This window comes from Mauremys reevesii, linkage group 18, assembly GCF_016161935.1.
Source record: "Mauremys reevesii isolate NIE-2019 linkage group 18, ASM1616193v1, whole genome shotgun sequence".
NCBI lineage: Eukaryota > Metazoa > Chordata > Testudines > Geoemydidae > Mauremys > Mauremys reevesii.
This window is the reverse complement of record NC_052640.1, coordinates 14,105,518-14,127,795: the sequence shown is the minus strand read 5'-3', so window position 1 is coordinate 14,127,795 and position 22,278 is coordinate 14,105,518. Positions and strand designations below refer to the sequence as shown.

The following is a 22,278-nucleotide window of genomic DNA, read 5'->3' as shown; positions in this document are numbered from 1 at the left end:
TTTGGGAATTCAAAGGCCCTCCGGTCAATATAGCCTATCCTGGAAGTTCTTTGGGACTAGTTCCCTATAAAATCTGGTGAGAATTAAGCTCTTTAAATAGAACAAACATATGTTTCTCTCCTTCTGGAAGCTGGGGCTGGTAGAGTAGTGGGGAAAAATGTCTTCAGAAATAATTATTTAGCAACCAAATGTTAACAAGTCACAAAAAAACATAATTACCAGTGAATTATTGAACTAGTTCTTTTGGAACCTTTATAGTGCTAGCAGAGCTGGCCCTGGCTGGTGCACAGGACACTTAGGTTCAATTCCGAGCTGACACATACACTTCCTGTGTGACCTTAGGCAAGTCAGTTAATCTACCATGTGCCTCCTTTTTCTTCTGTAAAATGGGGATAATCTATTTGTTTTAGCATTTTTATCTTGCTGCCCAGATGCTGTAGTATCTGAGTACCTTCCCGGTGAAACTCATTTGATCGCTGTTCTACCCAAGAGAAAAGATAAAGGTCAGAGTGGGAGAGCTCCTGGGCAAATCAATCATTGAGAAGAGAGTGGTTAGATGAAAGAGGAATGCAATGGCCTTTTCATCTCAAGACATGGAAATAATGGATAATCTGGCCACCCAACAGAATTCTCTACTGTGCATTGACAAAATCATCCTCAGAGTGCAGATGAGGATGGCAGGTGTCCCTCCATCACATCCTTTGATGTTCCGTTGCAAGGGAGTTAGTTACGTGACTTAGGCAATGCAGTTCAACATGCAGACTTGCTAAAAGGCAGGGCCAGTTCAAGTATGGCTGAGCCCCCCTGCAAAGCTGTTAGAGCTCCAGAATTTCAAGGCCCAACATTTGGTGCCTTACACTAATCCGAGCCCAGACATCTTCCTGTCCCTGGACTCTCCTGCTGTGTCAGGTAAGTGGGTTGGGCTCCGTGCGGTGCAAGAGGGGTGTCAGTATCGTGTCCAGGACTGGTGGATGTGCTTGCAGAGAGTGGAAAGCAAGCTTAGTACTTCAGTATCACAAAGCACTTTGAGATCAGCAGATGGGAACCGAGCAGTTATTTATGTCTCCTAAACTGTGCTAGGAGAAATCAGGACTTTACGGCTAGTTCAAGATCTATGCAGCCTTGAAAGAGTACGAAAACTGGACCGTAGCTGGCTGAGTGGGAGTGTGCTTCTGTCATATATGGCCTGTTTGTCAGTCAGAAGCAGAGATAACACACATGAGCTTTTCGTTTCTCTGAAGTGGATTTCCAGAACTCTAGCAACTCACTGTAAGTGTCAGGCAGGGGTTCTGGGTAAACTAGAGCTAGGTTAAAATGTTCAAAAGTGCCCAAAGGATTTAGGAACCTGTCGTGTTGCTTTAAGGGCCAGGTTTTCAAAAGTATTTAGGTGCCCAGAGATGCAGACGATGGAAGGACACGAGAGGAAGGCTCCTACCTGGCTTGCCCGGGGATTGATGGGTGTTGGCAAAAGCCAGCAACACAACCTTTGCTGTCCAAAATAAGCATTAAAGCATGGAGAAGTCTGTTCGCGGGATCAGAACAAAACGGCCACACACGCATGTCCTCAGCAATAAGAGCCTAATATTGGGAGAAGGGGTTTCAATTGAAATATGTGTTAAAATATAGTTCCTGCCTTAGCTTATCTAACAAAGGCTTCTACTGCGACCCAGCCTCACCCCCAGATCAAGGGATGAAAGGCCACGTGGCTTCAGTTTTTATTGCACTCCTGCCAAATGCACTCTGCCCTTTCCAATTTCCCTCTGTTTCTGGCATGAAGCAGGGTGTTGCTGAGCTTTATGTTGCCAGTGTGCTGGTGCCTGCTTTCACAAAGGCGTCCCTGCTAGGGTGACCAGATGTCCTGATTTTATAGGGACAGTCCTGATATTTGGGGCTTTTTTTTTATATGGGCTCCTATTACCCCCGCCCCACCCCCCCCACACACACACCCTGTCCCGATTTTTCACACTTGCTGTCTGGTCACCCTAGTCCCTGCCAGTATCCTAAAAGGACCTGCCTCTTGGCTCCTTTTATTGAGTCTTTCTCAGTGTGGTTCCACTGCCATACGTGATGTCAGTCCTCCGTTGCCTCCGGCAAAGTGGAAAACATCTGCCTCCTACAACCCTGCAGTCACTCACAGGATAGTCGGCATTTTGCTGCCCTAGGCAACCACCTGTTCTGGCTATAGAGTACATCCTTCATCACACAGATGCGCTTTCACCTGCTGGTTCTCACACAGGCTGTGGGGCCCTAGATGCAGGGAGTGGTGAAGGCTCTGTCTCCTGGTGACTCCGGTATTGGGTGTTGAGGATTGTTCTTAATCTAAACAGAATATGAAATAAAATGAATGCTGTGACCCTTCTCTCTGATCCCACTGCTTCCTGCTGTGCAAGTCGCTCCCCTTGCTATGCCTTGACATCTGCCATCTGCCTGCTCGACTTAGTCTGTGTAGCTTTGGGGTGCTGGCAGTCTCTTATTTATTATTCGTAGTACAGTAACACCACGGAGCCCTGTTATTCTAGATGCTGTTTATACAGCACCTGGCACAACAGGGCTCTGATCCTAAGTGGGGGAGATCTCCGGGTGCTACCTTATTAAATGCCCCAAATCAGGTTTTAGGGCAGCTGTCTAAGCTCTTGCAGATCTGTCTCTCTTGTGGCTGGTTCCACGCGGAAGCACTGGGTGCAGGGATTAGAGCGGAGGCGCTCGCGTCAAGGCAGACGGTTGGAAGAACAATAGCAGCAAATCTCCCGACACGTTTGCTCGTAATCCAGTCCCTGTCTGTGCAGGCCACAGATGGCACAAAAAGCCCTGACAAAAGAGAGACAGGAGTGGTTGGGGGTTGAGAGGGTGACAGGAAGAAAGTGAGGGCGGAGGAGGGATGGAACCCCTGAAAGTGCTGAGCGTGCCAATGAATCACTGGCACATTTACTCTGTGCAATTTACGCGGAGAGAGGGGCCCTTTCAGTTTCTTGGTGTTTATGGCACCCGAAGCCCCAAATCAGCAATAAAATGCCAGTAGGGAGGTGTATATATGTCGCTAGGGAATCATAAAAAGTGTCAGGTAAGAGCTCACCCATTCATGTGGTTGGGGGGAGGAGTGGAGAGAGAGAACTCATTACATCGTGGGGTGAAACAGCAGGAGAGATTTTGGGGCTGGGGGCAGGGAAAAAGATGGCACATGTTAACCGATGCAGAATTTGGACCCGATTCTCCTCTGGGAGTAACTACAGTGAAATCAATGCGGATACATTGGTGTAAGCGTGGAGTAAGTGAGAGCAGAATGAGACACACTGGGCTAGATTTTCAAAAGCACTCAGCATATTAGGTGCATGATGCGTGTTTAGCTCATTTGACAATCTGGCCATAAGTGTCATGATGGAAACTTTTATATTATTTATATCAGGGGTTCTCAAACTGGGGGTCGGGACCCCCCAGGGGGTTGGGAGGTGAGTATGTGGGGGGGTCATGAGCTGTCAGCCTCCACCCCAAACCCCGTTTTGCCTCCAGCATTTATAATGGTGTTAAATATATAAAAAAGTGTTTTTCATTTATAAGGGGGGGCGGGGTCGCACTCAGAGGCTTGTTACGTGAAAGGGGTCACCAGTGCAAAAGTTTGAGAATCACTGATTTATATAAATGGATTTCACTTCCTTCCCCCAAAAACACAGGGGGAGGAAAAAAAGACAAAAACCCAAAAAGTAAAGGACTGGAAAGGGAACGAAGGAGGGGAAAGGAAAGCAACATCTTGGTTTCCATTCACTAGGAATTAATCAGTTTTCTAAAAAGTCAGACCAGATCTCCAATTTGTCTGAGGTCTCTCTTCTCCAAAACATTACCCACTCTGTAGCTAATTGGGGCTTTTAGTTACTGAATACTTCAAGCGTTACCTTATTGAAATGCTAAAATGGCACCTGGGCTTTTTTTGTTTGAAGATCCAGTCCCAATTTTGAGATGCTGAGCACTTGAAAATCTGGGCTTGATGTCTTTTGGAAATCTGGCCCATTATTTGCCAGATTGTAGCAAAAATATTCAGTCATTCAAAAACAATTCCTTTCTGGTGAGTTTAGTTATAAACAAGCCAATTTTCGTATGGAATGCCCAGGAAACTTGAAACACAATGATTCTGAAATGAGTTGTTTGTTTCAGGAAAAAATATATTCATTTAAGTTCTAAAGTTATTTTAGTGGGCTGGCTAGTGTCTATGCCCTACTGCCGTCTACTGGATGGAATCAGAACTGCTCTACTTTGTGTCATAAGCCCTATGACGCTACTGTTGAGACTTGGTTACTTCTGTGGCCATGTTATCCAGCAAAGAGTTGACTGTGAAGATCTAAATGACCATGGATTTGTTGCAACAGATTAATTTGTTAGATACCTCAGAGTCCATTTATGGACATTGGTCGCTGAAATGTATTACTCTCCTGATTAGTGTGGAACAGATTGTGTTGGTCTTCAGGCCTGGAATGGGGAATGAGACCCCCCCGCCTTTGTGCCCCTACACAACCCAGGAGGAAGTGGGCACTGCTGGTTTTCATACTACTTGATGGAGCAGCTGAAGACTTAGGTGAGAGTGAAAAATGAGCGGAACCTTTGCACTGATGGGTAACACATTGGAGTGGTTTTGTACATTGCTGCTGGTGTACATCAGCAGGCACTATCCCCTAGAGCAAGGGTGAAGCAGGGAGGGAATTGTACCTCTGCTGGGGGTCTCTGAGGCACAATACCTCCTGGGCTGGTGCAACTTACTTACCACCCTGTGCTCAAGGCTGTGCCTACAGGCAAAATTAAGCCCAGAGGCTATAAAAGTCAATTTGCATCCCGCTTTCATGCTGGCTTAGCAACCATGGGAGAGGTTTTCTGTGTACAGTGTAAACATAATACCTAATTTGTGATTATGAATTCATTGTGCCGTTTGCTGAAGTGATATTACAGCAGGAGGGAATCTGATTTCCATTCTCTGGTGAGGGCTCCCAGACTGCCAGCGTCCCAAGTGCTTTTACTGAGCAGTAATGTCAATGCTAGGAGTTGTCTCAGACATGCCAACAGCAATTGAAAATAGGCCAGATCCTCAGCTGAAGTAATTCCATGTAGCTCCACTGCAGGCAGCATTCAGCCATGCAGGAGCCATGTAGACCAGGGGTGCGAGGCCCCTGAGGGGCCACGAGCAGGTTTCAGGGGGTCCGCCACACAGGGCCGGCATTAGAATCATCGGGGCCCAGGGAAGGAAGTCAAAACCATGTTGCCCTGAGCCCTGCCACCTGGGCCTGAAGCCTGAGCATCTTAGCTTCATGGGGGCCCCCCCCGTGGCATGGGGCCCCGTGCAGTTGCCTTGCTTGCTACCCCAATGCAGGCCCTGGTTTTTATATGCAGAAAAACAGTTGTTGTGGCACAGGTGGGCCATGGAGTTTTTATAGCATGTTAGGGGACCTCAGAAAGAAAAAGATTGAGACCCCCTGATGGAGACTTGCCCCTCGGAAGAGCTGGCCTGTTGTTCTCCAGCATGGCGGGAAGTCCTTTTCACTATCTAAGCTGCCAGGTGAGTGTGCTGAGAAAATGGGGTGCTGTTTGTTTTTGTTGACTGAAAGTAACCAAAAATACTATTCCAACAAGCAATGGACCAAAAACGGCTGGAACCAGCAGTATTCACACTTCTCTCCTTCCCTGGGGATTTCCATTCAGAATAGAACTGCATCCCATGACTACAACAGAGCTCCCTGGAGTGTGCGAAGTCTGCAGAAAGCCATGGCACAGTGGCCAGTCAGTGTCTGCCCCATGATGATGTGCGGGAGGAGGAAAGCTGAGGGCTTCACACTGCAATTCCCAGCAGGGTGTGATGTTTAGGTCTCTGGGGGTGAGGAACAGCAACCACTGCGCAGCTGTGTGAGAACTCCTTACCGGCCAGTTCATGGTCCTGGAAAAGTCACCAAGGCTCTGTCCTTCTGGCTGACGGGTGCAGTGCTAGAGGTGGCATAGTCAGCTAGTAAGAGGGAGGAGGAAGACAAGAGACCCCTAGGCTGGGAACTGGTCATTCTTCATATATCCTGAGGCCAAAATACAGTAGAAATAAGCCTTGGTGGTTGGTACATTTCCGCACTCTTGAACACTGCAGATTTCAGACCTAGGGAAGTAATACAGCTTGGCTAGACTTCACAATGCATTTTGGGGGCATAATTCACCTAGCCGTACACCACTAAAATCTTGCATTAGGGTGTGTGCGGTGTTTAGATGTCGCGTCGACCTTGTGCTGGGGTGAATTTCACTCTTCCTCAGTAAACTGATAAGGGCTAGTCAGGTAGCAAGTCATGATCACTGCTTCCGGATTGGCTAAGAATTGTGCCACACAGTTGGTTTTGTTACTCCCTGCCCACTACCCTCTCCTACCACTATGGCTTGTTTGTCTTCTCTGTTTTGACTGTAAACTCTTTGGGGCAGGGACTTTACTGGCAGGGTTTGTACAGGGCCTCTCAGTGTTACCACAGTAAAAAGTTTAATAATAAAAACCACATGACCTGCACTCAAAGTTTGGAAGCTCATGGTATAGTGAGCATTTAAAACAACACTTTAAATGGATTGTTGAGGGGGTTTATTGTTCAGTTACTGTATCTGCCAGATCTCTGGAAGGCTTTGGTCTGTCTATTACTTACTGTGGCTCAATTTGTGACTGCGTCTTGGAGACAGAAAGGGAGCGAGTCGGGCAAACCCTGGCTGGAGGCCAAAGAGAGGCAATATACAGTCGGAAGAAGCTGCAGATCATTCAGCACAGACACTTTTCTGCAGTTAGTCTGTGCTTTCTGAGGCCAGTGACAAGACGTTGCCTGTCAGCCAGGCAATTATTCCATTTTGGAAACAATTCTTTCTGGCCATGGGAATATTTCCAAGTGCGTGGATCTGTTTTGGATGACTGTGTACTGGGCTGCCCTGGATCAAAATGGCATTGTTCTTTGGCTCATGCAAAGCCATGTTGCTACTGCCTAGGGAAGCTCTTGAATAACAGCTGCTATTAGTTGCTCATCCCTGAAGCTCCATGCAGGTGGCCAGACAATGTTTTCATTCAAGTGGAACCTGGAGGCTACAGTGAGAGTGCTGGCATGGAACAGAAATACCTCCCATGCTGAATACACCCACGTACCAGAGATCAGACTCCGCAGCTTTAGCCTTGAAATGGTGAGGCTCTCCTAGCTCCTGTGTGGCTCAGATTTTAACAGGGCCTAAAGGGGTTAGGTGCCCCAACCACAGTGAGGGAGTTTAACCTGGTGGTTCCTCATTGGCTCATCAGGGAATCAGACCCTCAGGTGGAATTAGTTCCCATACATGTTTCCTTGTCGCTTGGATGCTGTGTGCCACGGATCAATGGAAAGTCTCCCACTGACTTCAGAGGGCTCCGAATCAAGCCCCATAAGGGCTTTTTTTAGTCATGAAGTGGCAGTGGCATTGGGTGCGAGTGTGAGCTTCTGTTGTGAGCCTAGGAACTGAGGATCCCCAGAGACTGGTACATTGTAACTCTCTTTCGGTGGGGAGATGGCTCCCGTTATCATGGGAGCATCTCGCAGCGTTCAGGGTATTGATCCTCCCACACCCCTGTGAGCTTGTGCAGTGCTAGTATCCTTGTTCTCCAGTTGAGGAACCCAGGCACAGAAAGGTTAAGTGCCTTGCCCAAGCTCACACAGGAAGCCTGTAGCGGAGCAAGAACTTGAACCTGGATCTCCGAAGTCTAAAGGTAGCACTCGACCCACAGGACCAGCCTTCTGTTTCCGATGGGCCACCTACCCGACATGGCATGGCAGTCTGGCTCACAGACCCCTTCTCACCAAGCACTTAGAGTGGAATAGTGCTTCAGCAAAGCACTGTGACCCACCCTGAGATTTGACCAGTCAGAGTTATGGCCTTTTGCCTCATCGATCTCCTTCTATGTCCCCTTTCACCATAGTACACGAGTGTCTGTTTCCCAGTTCTCCTGCCAAATGTACAATTTAGATCTTCTGCTCCTGCCGTTTGGCTCATTTTGTGGTGGAGCTTGTCTCCTCGTGTCATTTTACACCCTGGCTGCAGCTCCTGGCAGTGTGCTTGTGTCACAAACATTACTGCAGCCATTACTTCCTAATCACTGCTGCAGAACGGGCTTTTGTGAGTCACCGGAAAAACTCGCAGACCCCTCCTTGTCTTTGTTTTCCTCCCCCCTGCATCGAGTTCCTTTGGGCACATGAACATCAGCAGGTTCTTTCAGTCAAGAAGCAAGTGGCACCCGTGTCAGGCAGCGCTGTTGGAAGGGGGCTGCCTGCAGAAGAGCTGGCACTCAGCAGTGTTATGCCGGCTGCTGCCCCTCAAAATCTCTGCCCTGTCTAACTGAGTTGGCTGGCTTGTGAGCTGGCAGGATGCCCTCCTCACACATGGCTGTTAGTGCAGGTCAGTGAGGCCGCCAAGACCTCATTGATGATCATTAAGCAAGAGTCCAAGCCAGAAAGGCCCTAATGATCTTCTCTATCCCGCGGTTAAAGCTGGTCCATGGGCAAGGGGAGGTGGCAGCCACAATTCAGCTCCCAACTAGATGAACTGCTAAAATGAAAAACCTGCCCCAGGTAGGTCCAAGGATTGGCTAGAGCTCTGCCAAATGCAGTTTCATGCTAATCCAAGAGCACGGGACTTTGAGGGGGGGTGGTGGCAAGACAACAGAAATGGGGAGGGGGTCCGGTCTTTCCAGCTCTCCAGGAGACTCCCTTTTGCCCCATAATGTCCTTGCCCCTGAACACTGCACTGTCCAGCACTGGAAGCTGAGTAGCCGTGCTCTGCTGCTGGGGCAGGGTTCGACGGGAGGAGTGGGGCTTTTTCTGCTGTTGTGCTCTTAACAAACTGCAGCTCTCGTGCACAAAGCTGATAGACGTCCGCCTGATGTGGAGGGTCTGGTTGATCCAATAGCTTGGCATGTGATGGTAGGGGAGAAGAAGGGAAGGGGTCCCACAGCCAGAGGACACTCTCTTGGATTTATCCCCAGGAGGTCCCATCTCCAAATGGCTGCAGCCGGCTTCCAGGGCTCTCTTTCCTCTGTCCCATAACATGCTGGAGGCTCTGAAGTTGCACAAGGTCTTAAATGCCCATTTAACACAGCGTGAGACTGGGATGAGTAACACAGGCTGCAGTTCAGAGTTCCTTCTGTGGGCCGCCAGCAGTGGCCCATGGCGGCAATGAAAGATGATGAGCGTCCCTGCATTCCACGACAAGGGCTCCATGAAGCTGCAAACAGGCACAGTCGTCAGTCTGCAAGCTGCTATCCCGCCGCTACTGACATCTGCTATTGCTGACACTAACAATGCGCCTAGCGGTAACGCTGCCTGCCTCACAATAGACTCCCGGCGAAGTTCAGCTGGGTGGAAAAACTCTAAAGGGAGCCAGCACCTGCTTAAAGAAGTTCATGAACTTGTTTCAGTTTCAATGTCCCTTCATCCCACACAAAGGCCAGAATGATTAGATGTGACAATGGCTGAAGAAAAGAAAAACCTCAGCAAAACAAAACCTTTTCCCTTCCTCCTCCCACTCTATTTTCCAAAGGAGCCAAAGGAGATTTTTTTTTTTGGTACTCTGAATGCAAAAAACACATGCCTACTAATCATTCCACATGGCCTCTTACTATTCTGTGCGCATCTGATTCCATCTCCTCCTAGGTTAGAATTAGCAATGGGTGCAGGGCGGAAAACATTCAGCTGTTGGCTACGCCTGCTCCACGGAGATAGGCCAAACCAGGCTGGATCAATGCCTTGGCTTTGAATCAAACTTGCCCTTTGAACCCTTGGGAAGTACAAGAAAAAGTTTGGTTAACTTCTCCCTCCCACACTCGCCAATTATTTTGCTGCCTGTCTGGGTTCCAGCCAGAAGCAGAAATGTTGAAAATATCACAAGGAAAAGGCTGTTTCCAGCACGACCAAAAGCAGAGAGCCCCAAGAAATCCGGTGTGAGAAAAATCTAGTCTTGCAAAAGTGACAGCCCAGTTGGGCAGACTTTAAAAAAACCCTCATTAAAATCTCAGCATTTGTTGGGTTTGCAGGGATTGTGGGTCTGTAGCATCTAATTAGAGGAAGAACCTGAGGTTCCTATTAGAGCTGGTCGGAAAATGGGAAAACATTTTTTTGGGGGGGTGCCAAAGATTTCTTTCCATTTTTGTGTCATAATTTCCCAGTCAGTTGCTGCTCTCCTGGATGTGATCTGCATTGCAGGTTGGGTAGCTGGAACTGCGAATAGCAACTGTACCTAGCCTAGCTGCACCTTTTTTATTTTTGCCAGGCTAAGTAAAATAATCCGGTTTGTAATATGCAGCATTTATGGGGACTCCCTGAACGCTAGTGCCCAGGGAGCCTGGAGCATCTATAGCCTTTGCCTTCGAGTCTGTGCTACACACAGCAAGTTACCAGCCATCTAGCGGGGACAGATCCACAACCCTCAGAGTGATGCCCTGCGTGGGGTCAGTTGCAGGACTCCTCATTGTGACTAAGCGGGGGACAATAGGGCCTCTGGCACATATGGAAAACCTCTGCCTTTCCAACAGGTCCAGTGCACGTTTACAGTGAGATGATGCCTTACCTCATTCAGTAATACGAAGAAAGAGGGTATGTTTCCAACAGTGATTGGCAGTGGGAATCAAGTACGTCTTTGGCAAGGAACTAGAGCATCTCTTTGCTGAACATCTGCTAGCTATGGATGGTGCTCAGAAGAAAAAGTGTCGCAACCCATAATATGTTCAAGCCATGACAACAAAGGGTTTCTTCTTCCGTGCCTGTCTTCTCCTGTTTGGTAAGGGCTTGCACACATCATTCCTGAGACTGATCTCATTCACGCCGGAATAACCGAAAAAGCATTAATGATGCACCACAGGGATTTAAAACTGTGTGTGAGTGAGAGGAAAAAAAAACCCTAAAAGGAAGAAGTTGAAGGCAGCATACAGACACAGCTGAATATTACTGATTTTATTTTTTAAACATTTTTTTCATATAATAAAATTCAATATGGACAATTTAACCTAACTAACAGAAGATTTTCAAAATTGGCTTTCTAAAGTTAGTCTAAGTCTATATTTTATGTCGCAGGGAACAACTGCGTGCTCAGCACTTCTGAGAATCAGGCCATATTTTTTCAGTGCCTAAATATGGATTTGGGAGAATAACTTTAGGCAATTTTTCTTTTAAGTCATGGCTAAAGCATTTTGCTTCCATCTTGTATACTCTCCATTTAAAAAAAAATAAAAATGTCATATGCAAACTCCATGTAACGTGTACAAATTTGTTAACCTAAGCCAATATCATCCTACCTATTAAGGACTGGATCGTGGCCTAGCATAAGTGGGAGATTAAGGTACATTGTTCCTCTCACGGCCCTGTAGGTCTGTTGCAAGAGATAGTATTCCCTCCATGCAGCAAGTTAGTAGCCATAGCTCGACCCAAGGGTGGCTCCAGGCACCAGCGCTCCAAGCGCATGCCTGGGGCAGCAAGCCACGGGGGGCGGCCTGCCGGTCGCCATGAAGGTGGCAGTCAGGCTGCCTTCGGCAGCTTGCCTGCGGGAGGTCCGTCGGTCCCACGGCTTTGGCAGCAATTCGGCGGTGGGTACACCAAAGGCGCGGGACTGGCGGACCTCCCGCAGTCATGCTGCCAAATCCGCATTACCGGCGGACCTCCCGCAGGCATGCCGCCGAGTCCGCGTGACCGGCGGACCTCCCACAGGCGTGCCGCCGAGTCTGAGTGACCAGCGGACCTCCCACAGGTGTGCCGCCGAAAGCTGCCTGACTGCTGTGCTTAGGGCGGTAAAATACATAGAGCCGCTCCTTGGGTAAAAATTTCAAAAATGCATTTTCAAAAGTGCCTAGTCACTTAGGAGCCATTGAGCCTAAGTCACTTTTGATAATGGGACTTAAAAGTGCCTAAGTGACTTAAGAGACTTCTGAAAATGCTGCCCCGTCTGTCTGTCTAATTTATTAACCAGATGGGAAAATAATTAAGGGGGAAATCCTCTCTGTCATTAGCTCAGCCTCTATTTTAAAATCTGGGCCTGTGGATTATTATGGTTTCCACCCTTTCAAGGCTCCCAGTTCCTAATGTCCTTGAGAGTGTTCAGACTTGGCTGAGACAATGTCACCACTTGCCAAGTCATCACAAGGACTCCAGAACATGCCTGAAGACTGGAGCAAGAGAGAGATGAGGGAAAATAGACAAGTAACTCTGAGACACTTTAGTATTCCTGGTGGTACTGCTGCCATCAGCTGTTCTATCAGCTTTCACAGGCCCTGCTATAATTAAGATCTGTCAACACTGATAAAAGACAGAACATTCAGACAACTAATTAAGTATCACTTTAATACTCTAATATTTAAATCAGGTTCCTAAATCAGCGGAATAATAAAATGTTTTATGTATGCTTAAATGGCAGGGGAGCAGCATGTGAATATCTCAATAGTGGATTTAATTATCAATCCGTCTTGCCCTTACAGAGCTGAGCTGACCTCACCGCCGCTGAAGCGGAGCTGGAATTCTCCTGCGTCTCCGTGAAATAAACATACAGGCACGAGGCTGGCCCTAGGAGCTGGGAGCCAGGTAAGCAGTGAGACGTGCTGAGCCGCAGGTAGACTTCAGTAACCCTTGCACCACATCTGGAGGTTGGGAGGGCTTAGGAACAGTGTTTCAAGGATACTTGTTGTTAAGGGGACGGAGGGGTGGTGGCGGCAGGGCATAGCTGGCGTAAGAGTTACCAGCTGGCAGTAGGGTCAAGTGGGAGGGGTCTGCTCTCTCACAGATCATCTTTCAAGGTTGCATCAGTCCATGGTTTGACGCAAAGTGTTGGGTATATTCAGGGCTCATGTGGGAGGAGGTGCTAATAAAATGGGTTCCTCAAAAGGTCCAGGCCCTATGTAGCCACACACAGGGCACATGCCTTGGACTGACCAGCCCCAGGCATGCTCACATGTGTTTACACAGGTTCAGTCTGACTTATTTCTTAGGCCAGAAAGCTTCCTGAAGCTGAAAACATTAGACTTAATGGAAACCTTTAACTGCAGTGGAAACCTGTAATCTTTGTCAGTGTTTGCTAGGGCTCGGGGTGGCTATGGATGTCTGTGGAACAAAGACGAATGGGTCGATTCAGGGAGTGTCAACAACAGCAGTGGGAGAGACCTTTTAATATTAAAAGCACGTGCTGTGGAAGCTGAATATGATCTAGGGAGGTGAAATGTAAAACCAAGCAGGCAAGGTAACACGTTAGGCTCCTTTTGTCTTCTGGTTCAAACTCCCGGGTGACCCATTGACTTATCTGTGGTAGGGGATCCATGAGTTCACTGGGTCAGTCACCTCTAGGGTGACCGGACAGCAAGTGTGAAAAATCAGGACGGGGGTGGGGGGTAATAGGAGCCTATATAAGAAAAAGACCCAAAATTGGGACTGTCCCTATAAAAGTGGGACATCTGGTCACCCTAGTCACCTCCAGAAAATTTCTTCTGGGCCAGCCAATCTCTGGCATACACACCGAAGTGGGATCTCTCTGTAAGCATGCGAGTGTGCTTACTGGGGTGAGAAGACTACTTCCCCTTTGGACTATCCCACAGGCTATCTATGGAAACTCTTTCCATTGCAGGCCATCTCTGCCACCACCAGGATGTCTTGTCCCCTTAGTGTGCGTATCTTGCCATCTCTCCATTGTGCTTCCTTTGTGGGGCTTTCAAAAGAACAGCACTGGCAGAAAATATAGAGAGAGCTGTAGGCCAGGCCTGCTCCATGGGCTACAGCTCAGTGAATGGAAACGGGCCACCATGATCTCAACCAGGGTCTTATTCTTTGTGGATGATGCAGCCAGATGAGTTTCATCTCAGAAAATGAGCCAGTATTTGCCCACCAGATGTGGCCAGACATCCCAAATCTGTCTGAGGTCAACATGCTTAGCAAAACCCTTAAGTCCGTTCCCAAGTCCCAGCACAGGACCCTTTTGAGTAGATCATTCCCCCTACTACCTTATCCCCCCATCTCCTGCCAACCTGTTTCAGGCCAGATCATCAGCTGGTGTAAATAAATACAGCTCCACTGACTTCAGTGATTTACATCTGTGAGGATCTGGCCCTCACAGCAAGTGGAACCTGCTTAAAGCTAAAGTCCCTCCCCGTTTGTGGTCATTGAAAATCCTAAGGCTCTTTCTGCAAGAGGAGCTGTGTCCTGGCAGTATTCGAGTCTGGATTTTTTGCTTGCTTAAATTCTTCCTGCAATTTCATATGGCATCTGTATTCCCACTTCAGCCCTTTGAGTCTGTGTCGTGTTGCTAGCTAGTTGCCATCCCATATTTCAGTGACGGGTGAAATGATTTATCTCTCTGTGTTTTCTATCTCTGGCATAGTAATAGTGCACTTCAGCATCCTTCCAGATGAAAATAGACTTTATGGCAATCATGTTACAAAAGACGACTTATGTGAATTTCAACAAGTGAATCTTTTCACTTATGTTATATAACACATGACCTAGCTATTCTCCAAGCTTTGCCCGAGGAATGGGATGAATGAGCTGAAGGGGAAGAATTTTATTGGGGGTGGGCTGGCGTAGAGATGGGCAAATGCTGCAAGAAAGTTTCCTTAAAATTTATGTGAATTTTGAAACAAATTCACTTTGTCCCATTTGCTAATATTCTGCGTACATTCTACTGAGTTCCTGGGCAGGAATATTAATTGGAAGAGCAAATACTGTAGAATATCCACCCAAAGTGAATTATGACTGTAGAATTATGGGTGTTCACACTGGAAACCTGATTCTAAGAGTTAATCCAATCAGAGAACAGAACTATGTCACGTGTCCAATAAAAACAGCTCATATTTTGCATATTGAATAATCACAAAGAGTTGGTCTTGAGCCATCAACAGATAAAGATCCTGATCCTGTTATGAGCTCCAGATAGGTGGATGGGTGCTGTTGCAAGAGGCTGTCTTCAGGAATGGGCCTGAGAGTTATTTTCAGAATCCCTTGGCAAAAAGTGTTGGAAAAACAATTCCGTTTGAGAGAATCTCTATCTGTTAATACACAACTTGCCAACAGAAAAAGTGAAATTTGTCAAAGAAATGAATCATGACAGATTATTTGCTCAGCTGTCATGGAAAGATTGTGGATATTGATCTGTTTCTAATTTTGAATGTCTCTTTATGGAAATTGAATGCCATGTGGAGTGTTAGTAGGCTGACCAGATGTCCCAATTTTATAGGGACAGTCCTGATATTTGAGGCTGTGTCTTATATAGGCACCTATTACCCCCCACCCCCTGTCCTGAATTTTCACACTTCCTGTCTGGTCACCCTAAGTGTTAGGCACCTGTGATCAATTGAACATGTGAATGTGTTATTTGTATTGCACCTGGTGGCCTCAACCGAGATCATAGCCCCATTGGGTTACACACGTTGCACACAAATAATCTAGTCATTGCTCCAAAGAGTTCACAATCTAAATAGACAAGACAAACAAAAGGAAGCTTTATGGATTTTCATCTCCATTTTACAGGTGGGGCAGTGATGGATTAAGGCCTAGAAGATCCTCCAAGGTATTTAGGCTGTTAACTTCCATTGTGTGTGTGTGTTAAATCAAATCCATCCATCTGATCTCAATGGAAGTTAAGAGCATAAATACCTTCTGAGGCTCTGGGTCTAAGTGGCTTGCCTGAAAGTCACAGAGTCTGCTGCAGAGGTCGGAATAGAACCCAATCCTAATCCAGTGTCTTAACCTCAAGGTCATCCTTTCTTTGTTTGGGTGAAAGATTGCGGAGCCGGAATGATTGGCAGTTAATATACTGTGCATGCCCACTAAAGGAGCCTCACTGTGCATGGCTGGAAAGAAAGGGGTTTCCTTATGGATGGACCTGGCTGGTTTCAGTATATTGCAAATCTGAAATTCTTTATTTGGCTCTCTGGAGGCCTACTGGAATCCAGGCAGCTGGAGTCTAGATTTTTAAGGAGACAGCGAGATCCAGTACAAGCCACTGTATAAATCCATGGTACTCCCACACCTTGAATATTGGGTGCAGTTCTGGTCGCCCCATCTCAAAAAAAGATATATTAAAATTGGAAAAGGTATAGAGAAGGGTAACAAAAATTGTGAGGGATTTGGCACAGCTTCTGTACAGGAAAAGCTTAAAAAGACTGGGACTGTTTAGCATAGAAAAGACTTCTGTTGCGGGGGGATGTGATAGAGGCCTATAAAATCATGACTGGTGTGGAGAAAGTGGATAAGGAATTGTTATTTACCCCTTCACGTAACACAAGAACTAGGGGGTCACGTGATGAAATGAATAGGCAGCAGGTTTAAAACAATCAAAAGGAATTCCTTCTTCACGCAACACGCAATCCATCTGTGAAACTCATTGCCACGGGGTGTTGTGAAGGCCAAAAGTATAACTGGGTTCAAAAAGAATTAGATAAACCTTGATGGACCTAGCCACAGTGAACTATTAGCCAAGATTGTCAAGGACACAATCCCATGCTCAGGGTGTCCCTAAACCTTCGACTGCCAGAAGCTGGGGATGGCTCATTTGAAATTACCCTGTTTTGTTCATTCCCTCTGAAGCATCTGGAAGCAGCCACTGTCAAAAGGCAGGATAGTGGGCTAGATGGACCATTGCTCTGACTCTGTATGGCCATTCTTATGTTCTAATTCACAATGCAATTTTCTGCAAAGTGCTTGTGCATGCTCTGAAACTTTCATTTGCCTTCTGCATCCATGGTGCACTTTCTGGGGTCACTTCATGCGTATTGCCACCAACTACCATATGCTGGGAGTAACAATGTAGCCATGGAGTAATTTAGAAGCAAACTAAGCCAAAAGCACAGGAGGAGAGCAAATGTTTCTAGAAAAGAATGCAATACAGGAGATATAATGCAGAACTAGTTACAGGACATACCTGTTATTTTCTCTTTCTTTATCGTGGTGACTTCATGTTGCTGTTTATTTTTACACTGTTTTATGTCTGGTGGGGCTAGAGTGGAAGCTTCATAGCAAATTATTCTCTCCATACTCCCGGAGAGTTTCTGTTTCACTGAGCACATTCAGGGAACGTAATGGGATGACCAGCAAAAAAAAACAACCCCAAATGGCTGGGTATATTTAATTTTTTTAAATAATGAAATGCGCCAATTTCATACCCTGCAGTTCCTTCCTGACAACTCAGCCTTACGCATCAAATTCCAGTGAGTGACAGCAACCAGAGGCGATTCATAAGGGTGGTGTATCAGCATGTAATAATCATAATTACATGAAATAATAACTATCTAAAGGGCACCGCGGTGAGTGACAAGGCAGAGAATGTACCTTGACACCTGCCAAAGATGTACTAAACACACACAGGAATATTCCCCAGTATTCTGTCACTTTGTCAGCGCACAGAGCCAGTTGAAGTTAATAAAATTACTTCGACAAAGTCAAGCAGGGTTTTTTCCCTTGCTGTCAGAGGTACGCTGGTGTAACACAAGTTCACAAAGTCATTTAGGAGTTTGATCCAAATCTGGCAATGACTTTATCCTTCCTCTTTAGAAGTACTTCCACGTGGAGCTTAATCTGATAATTATTAATGATTATAACAACTATAACTGATAAAATGGAGGCAGCAGTGGCCTTGTGGGAATTGGTTGAAAGACTCTCTGGAAAGGTTTGATGTTTTCTCTCATGCTTTCTCTTTAATGATTAATAGCAGGGGATCAGGGCTGGGATACATGATAGTCGGGGCTTAACATTCAAGGCATGATTTTCATAAGTCACTGGTGATTTTGGGGTGCCTCCTTTTTGGATGCCCAACTGGAGATGCTCAAAAAGGGGCCTGATGTTCAGGATATGGGAGCTCATCACCAACTGAAAACCAAGCCCTTTAAAAAAGCATCAGGGTGAACATCTAAAATCACCAAGTTGCTTCTGAAAAATCTTAGCTTTTTAGGGCTTGAGCCAAAACCTGCTGAAGTCGATGGAAGTCATGTTCTGTCCCTGTGTCTGTCTTATCTATTTCGATTATAAGCTCATCAGGGTAGGGCTGTCTACTACTCTGTTTGAACAGTGCTTAGTACAACGGGGGTCCATTCTTGGTTAGTCCAAGGCACTACTGTAATAAACATGATTTAATAAATGTAATTGACTTCACTAGGGTTTGAATCAGCTTCTCAGATAGCAAATATGAAATTATTCCAGTCTTTTCCTGTCTGGTAATGATCAGCCCTTTAACTACAGAGTTAGGTATTATTGTGAATCTGAGAATTTCCAGACTGGGACAGACGAAGGGTCCATCCATTTCTGATAGCGTCCAGTAACAGATGCCTGAGAAAAAAGACATGGTGCACTGAACTGCATAGTACTATAGACTATGGGGAGAGATTTCTTCCTGATTCCAGCTGGTGATCAACTTATGCCCTGAATCATGACAGTGAGTAGCCCTTATCAATTTTTATCCTTGCTCGTGCAGCTGTAGGTGGTAATCTTATTCATGGTGTAACAAAGTCTAATCTTTTTTATTTTAAAAATAAATGACAAAGCATTTTGAACAGAAAAGAAAACATATGAAACATATGAAAAGGCAGATACAAGTGTGTGTGTGTGTGTGTGTGTGTGAGAGAGAGAGAGAGAGAGAGAGAGAGATAACATTGGAACAATTAACCTTGGGATGTCATGGATCCTCTATTATTTGCTGTCTTTAATCAAGATTGGAAGGCTGTCTTAAAAATATGCGCTAGCTGAACCAAAAGTTACAGACTTGATGCCAGAATAATGGGATTGAAATTCTCCACCCTGGGCTAGGCAGGAGGTCAGATGAGATGATTGCAGTCATCCCTTCTTGCCTTAAAATATGTCTGTGTCTCTCTCCATCTCCCCCAATTAGAGCTAAGCCTGGACTCAAGTCCCCAGATCTAAACACACACACGCAATTTGGGGAACAGGGGTTTGAAGCCGAATCCAGCTACTGAACTGAATTTAAACCAGAAACCTGGATTGGCTGTGCCTCAGCTGTGGCCAGTGTGGTTCAGTGAGGCCTTCTAGGTACGACTGTAATATAGATGATGATGATGATGATGATAATAATAGGACTGGCACTCTGCACTTAACCTACTGCCTGGTTTTTCCCCATGGTTGTGTGAGTTGAGGGTGTACTGCACCAGCTCTCGCTGTGACTTTCCTAGCTGTTTGTGTTACTTAAATACCAAAAAGTTCACTAAGGAACATTCTTTATACTTTTAAAACTCCCTTGATCTCATGTACTTTTTAAAGTGATAGCTGGGGGAATACTCATCTCTTGCCGAGGGAGACCAGAAGGCCAGTGTACCACTTAAATTCCACTTAAGCCCTATTGTAAGAGCTTAAATGGCACATAGGCCTTGTGTTGGTCTTCTGCACAGACGTGAATTTCACACCAAAGGCTTCATTGTACCCATTAACTTCTCAGCTGGTGCATTTTGATGTACCACATATTTCCTATACCCTGCACCTGCCTCTATCTCTACCAAACTGGTCTGATCCCAACATACTGTATTCCTTGGAAGAGCTGTCTAATGGGTAACTGATTTCAGGACACAGGCATGTCCCAACATCAGTGAAGGGGTTGGTATAATGCTTCTACAGTACTGCATGTTCTTCTGGTGATCACTGGCTTAGGAGGAATTTTTTGTTGTTGTTATTCCTCTGTTGGAAATACATTGGGAGAAAAAGGGACTCCAGGCAAAACCCAGCCTTATTATCACAAGGTTTTGCTCTTGTGCAGCTATGCAGCAAAACACAGGGGAGAGCCTCTGTACACACTACTGATTCCAAAATAAACTCCAACTGCTGGCTGCAGCATGCTGATGAGCCCTGAGAGGTTCAAACGCACAGTTGGCCTGGCCTGTGAAAGCTGGCCTCCATTTTAAAAAGCTACAGGCCAAATTCTGCCTCAGTTACAAGTCCCTCACCCTCACAGAATTCTGAGGGCAGAATCATCTCCTCCCTCCCCCACCCTCTTCTGACAGGACAGGAGATCAGATCTGGCTGAAAGGGAAGTCTGGTGGGTTCAGCTCCATGCTTTGTACCCAAGGTGGTTCTCCAGCTTAAAGCACTGTTGATTTTCATGCTTCCATGAACCAGAAGCCACATTATGTGCTCTGACCCTATGCACTTTCCTGTCCTAAGCAGGGCTGGATCTGGCTAGTGCGGGGTTGAGAAACCAGCAAAAAACATTCGGATGCAGCGTAGCCAACTCTTGTAACTTTGAGTCTCTCAATATTGGTATCCTTCTTAATGCTCCAGCTCCTAGAGTCGCGTGTTTGAAAATCTCAGCTTTCACTGATCTAGATTTAAAAGCAAATTTCTAGCTTTCATGGTTGTGGAGAAAAGCTTGAAAAGGGGAGCCTGGTGTGAAGGCTCAGAGTCCAGAAGGCACACAGAGAGACACCCCCCCACACACTCCGCGTCACCATTAATTTGCCTGGTTTATTTTAATCTATGATTTTTGGGGGGAGACCTGACTCATGATTTTTGAATGTTTGGGGTTGGCCAGGGGTTGCTGGTGGCTCTGTGCTGAGACAGTGCGGTGGCTGTCTTGAGGGGCACACAGAACTGGAGTATTCGCCCGAACTGTAATTAGATCCCACTTATTACATTTGACATCAATGAGACCATGTGTGTGCTTACAGTGAAACACGTGCTTTGCTGGATCGGGGCCAGCCTGCTCAGGATCAACTCCTAAACTCCCTTTGTGAGATTCCTCCTGTCTTAAAGTATTGAGTCATGATGCTGAACTGCTGCATGTCAGTGGTGGCTGAAGTGATCCCACCATGCTCATTCGCTTCTTCCCCAGGGTGCTAAGAATGCTTTTAATATTTATTTAGAAGGCTTTGAGATCTTCAGGTGACTGGAGCTATGTACATGCAAAGTGTTATCAGTACCACTGGTAGTAAAGGAGATAGGGACCATGCTTGTGTGTGGAGCGCTTAGTCAGTCTGGGCTTAGGAAGCAGGTATGCTGGCAGGGCTCCTGACTTTTCGCCCCCATAGTCTGTGTGTGCTATAAAGTTATCTGACTGAGCACATGGAGCTGTCATGACACTTCATGTCAGCCTCCCGAGAAATACGCCAACGGAAGAAGAAATTATGTTTTGCACTCTGCTGTGCTTTCCAATTGGGTTAGCAACACCTGAGTGAGCAGGCAGAGGGATGCACAGCCCCTAACACCTCAGTCTCTTGGCATAGGCATGCCTCTCATATTTAGAGGCAAAACTCTTCTTTCTGTTTTCTTTGTGAGCCCAGCCCAGAGTAAAGGAGGCCGAGTGTGGTGTCGTATGCTGGCTGCATTTGACACCCAGCAGAAACACACTTGTAGTTTTGACCAAAAGACACCCAACAGCTGGGAAAAAGACCACTATGGTAGAACAGAGCATTCAGCTTCATTTGCTCTTTAATAGATTTCCATATGAATTGCTGGACTGGACAACATCCAGGGTCCATCTAGTCCAGTATGCTCCAACAGTGCTAGTACTAGCTGCTTCAGTCTAAAGTGCCAGAGACCCCCAGCAGGCAGTTATGGGGCAATCTGCCCATAGGAGAAGTTTCCTCCTGACCCCCAGATCAGCTCAAATCCTAAAGCACGAGATTATGTTGGAAAATGTTCAGCCCGGGGCAGTATTATCCAAGGATGTGGAAGGAATGCACCATGGATACAGATCACTGAATCATACGCCAACATTCCAGGGCCAGGTGCTTGGTCCCACCCCATCCCCTTTGTGGCACTGGAGTGGCTTAATTTGTTGTTTCCCTCCTGTAGATGATCCTCTAATTTCACAACAGCCCCTTATCAACCCTTAGTGCTGTGGACTTAAACCAGGCCCCTGCTGCTCCAGGATTGAAGGAGTAAGAGAAAGCCAAAAGGTGGTGGAAAGCCTCCTGTACCCTCTTCCCTGGATGTGCGAAGCTTGCTCCCATACCTGTGGGTCTGGTCCTCTATTTTTAAATCTCAGGTGCTTATTTCATTTGCCTTCATTTTCACCACATGAGAAGCTGGCTGTGAACCACAATCCCACCAGGCCTCATTTTTCTGTGTGTCTGGAGCACTAAAAATGAATCAGACTTAAAGGGAAAATTATACTGTCTGTTTAATGTTAGGCATTTTTCTTAAAGATAACCCAACCTTGAAAATGTTTCATGACTCAATGGCTGCAATTTCAGATCTCATCCCATCTCTCTCCATGCCACCTTTGGCTTCTGAGCTACCTAGGGTTCTTGTACTGGGCCCATCACGTTTACATGCCCTTACCCTAATTTGTATGTAGTATAGTTGTAGCTGT

The 22,278-nt window shown here is 46.4% G+C and overlaps 1 protein-coding gene across 1 annotated transcript in view; it reads left to right on the top strand.

Moving 5' to 3' along the window:
- The window catches only part of GALNT9 (polypeptide N-acetylgalactosaminyltransferase 9), a 699,106-nt gene that overhangs the window by 131,316 nt on the left and 545,512 nt on the right, over positions 1–22,278 (top strand). The window contains exon 2 of the mRNA XM_039505453.1: positions 12,467–12,569. The gene's annotated coding sequence lies outside the window, so the exon portion shown is untranslated. The remainder of the gene's footprint in view (positions 1–12,466; positions 12,570–22,278) is intronic.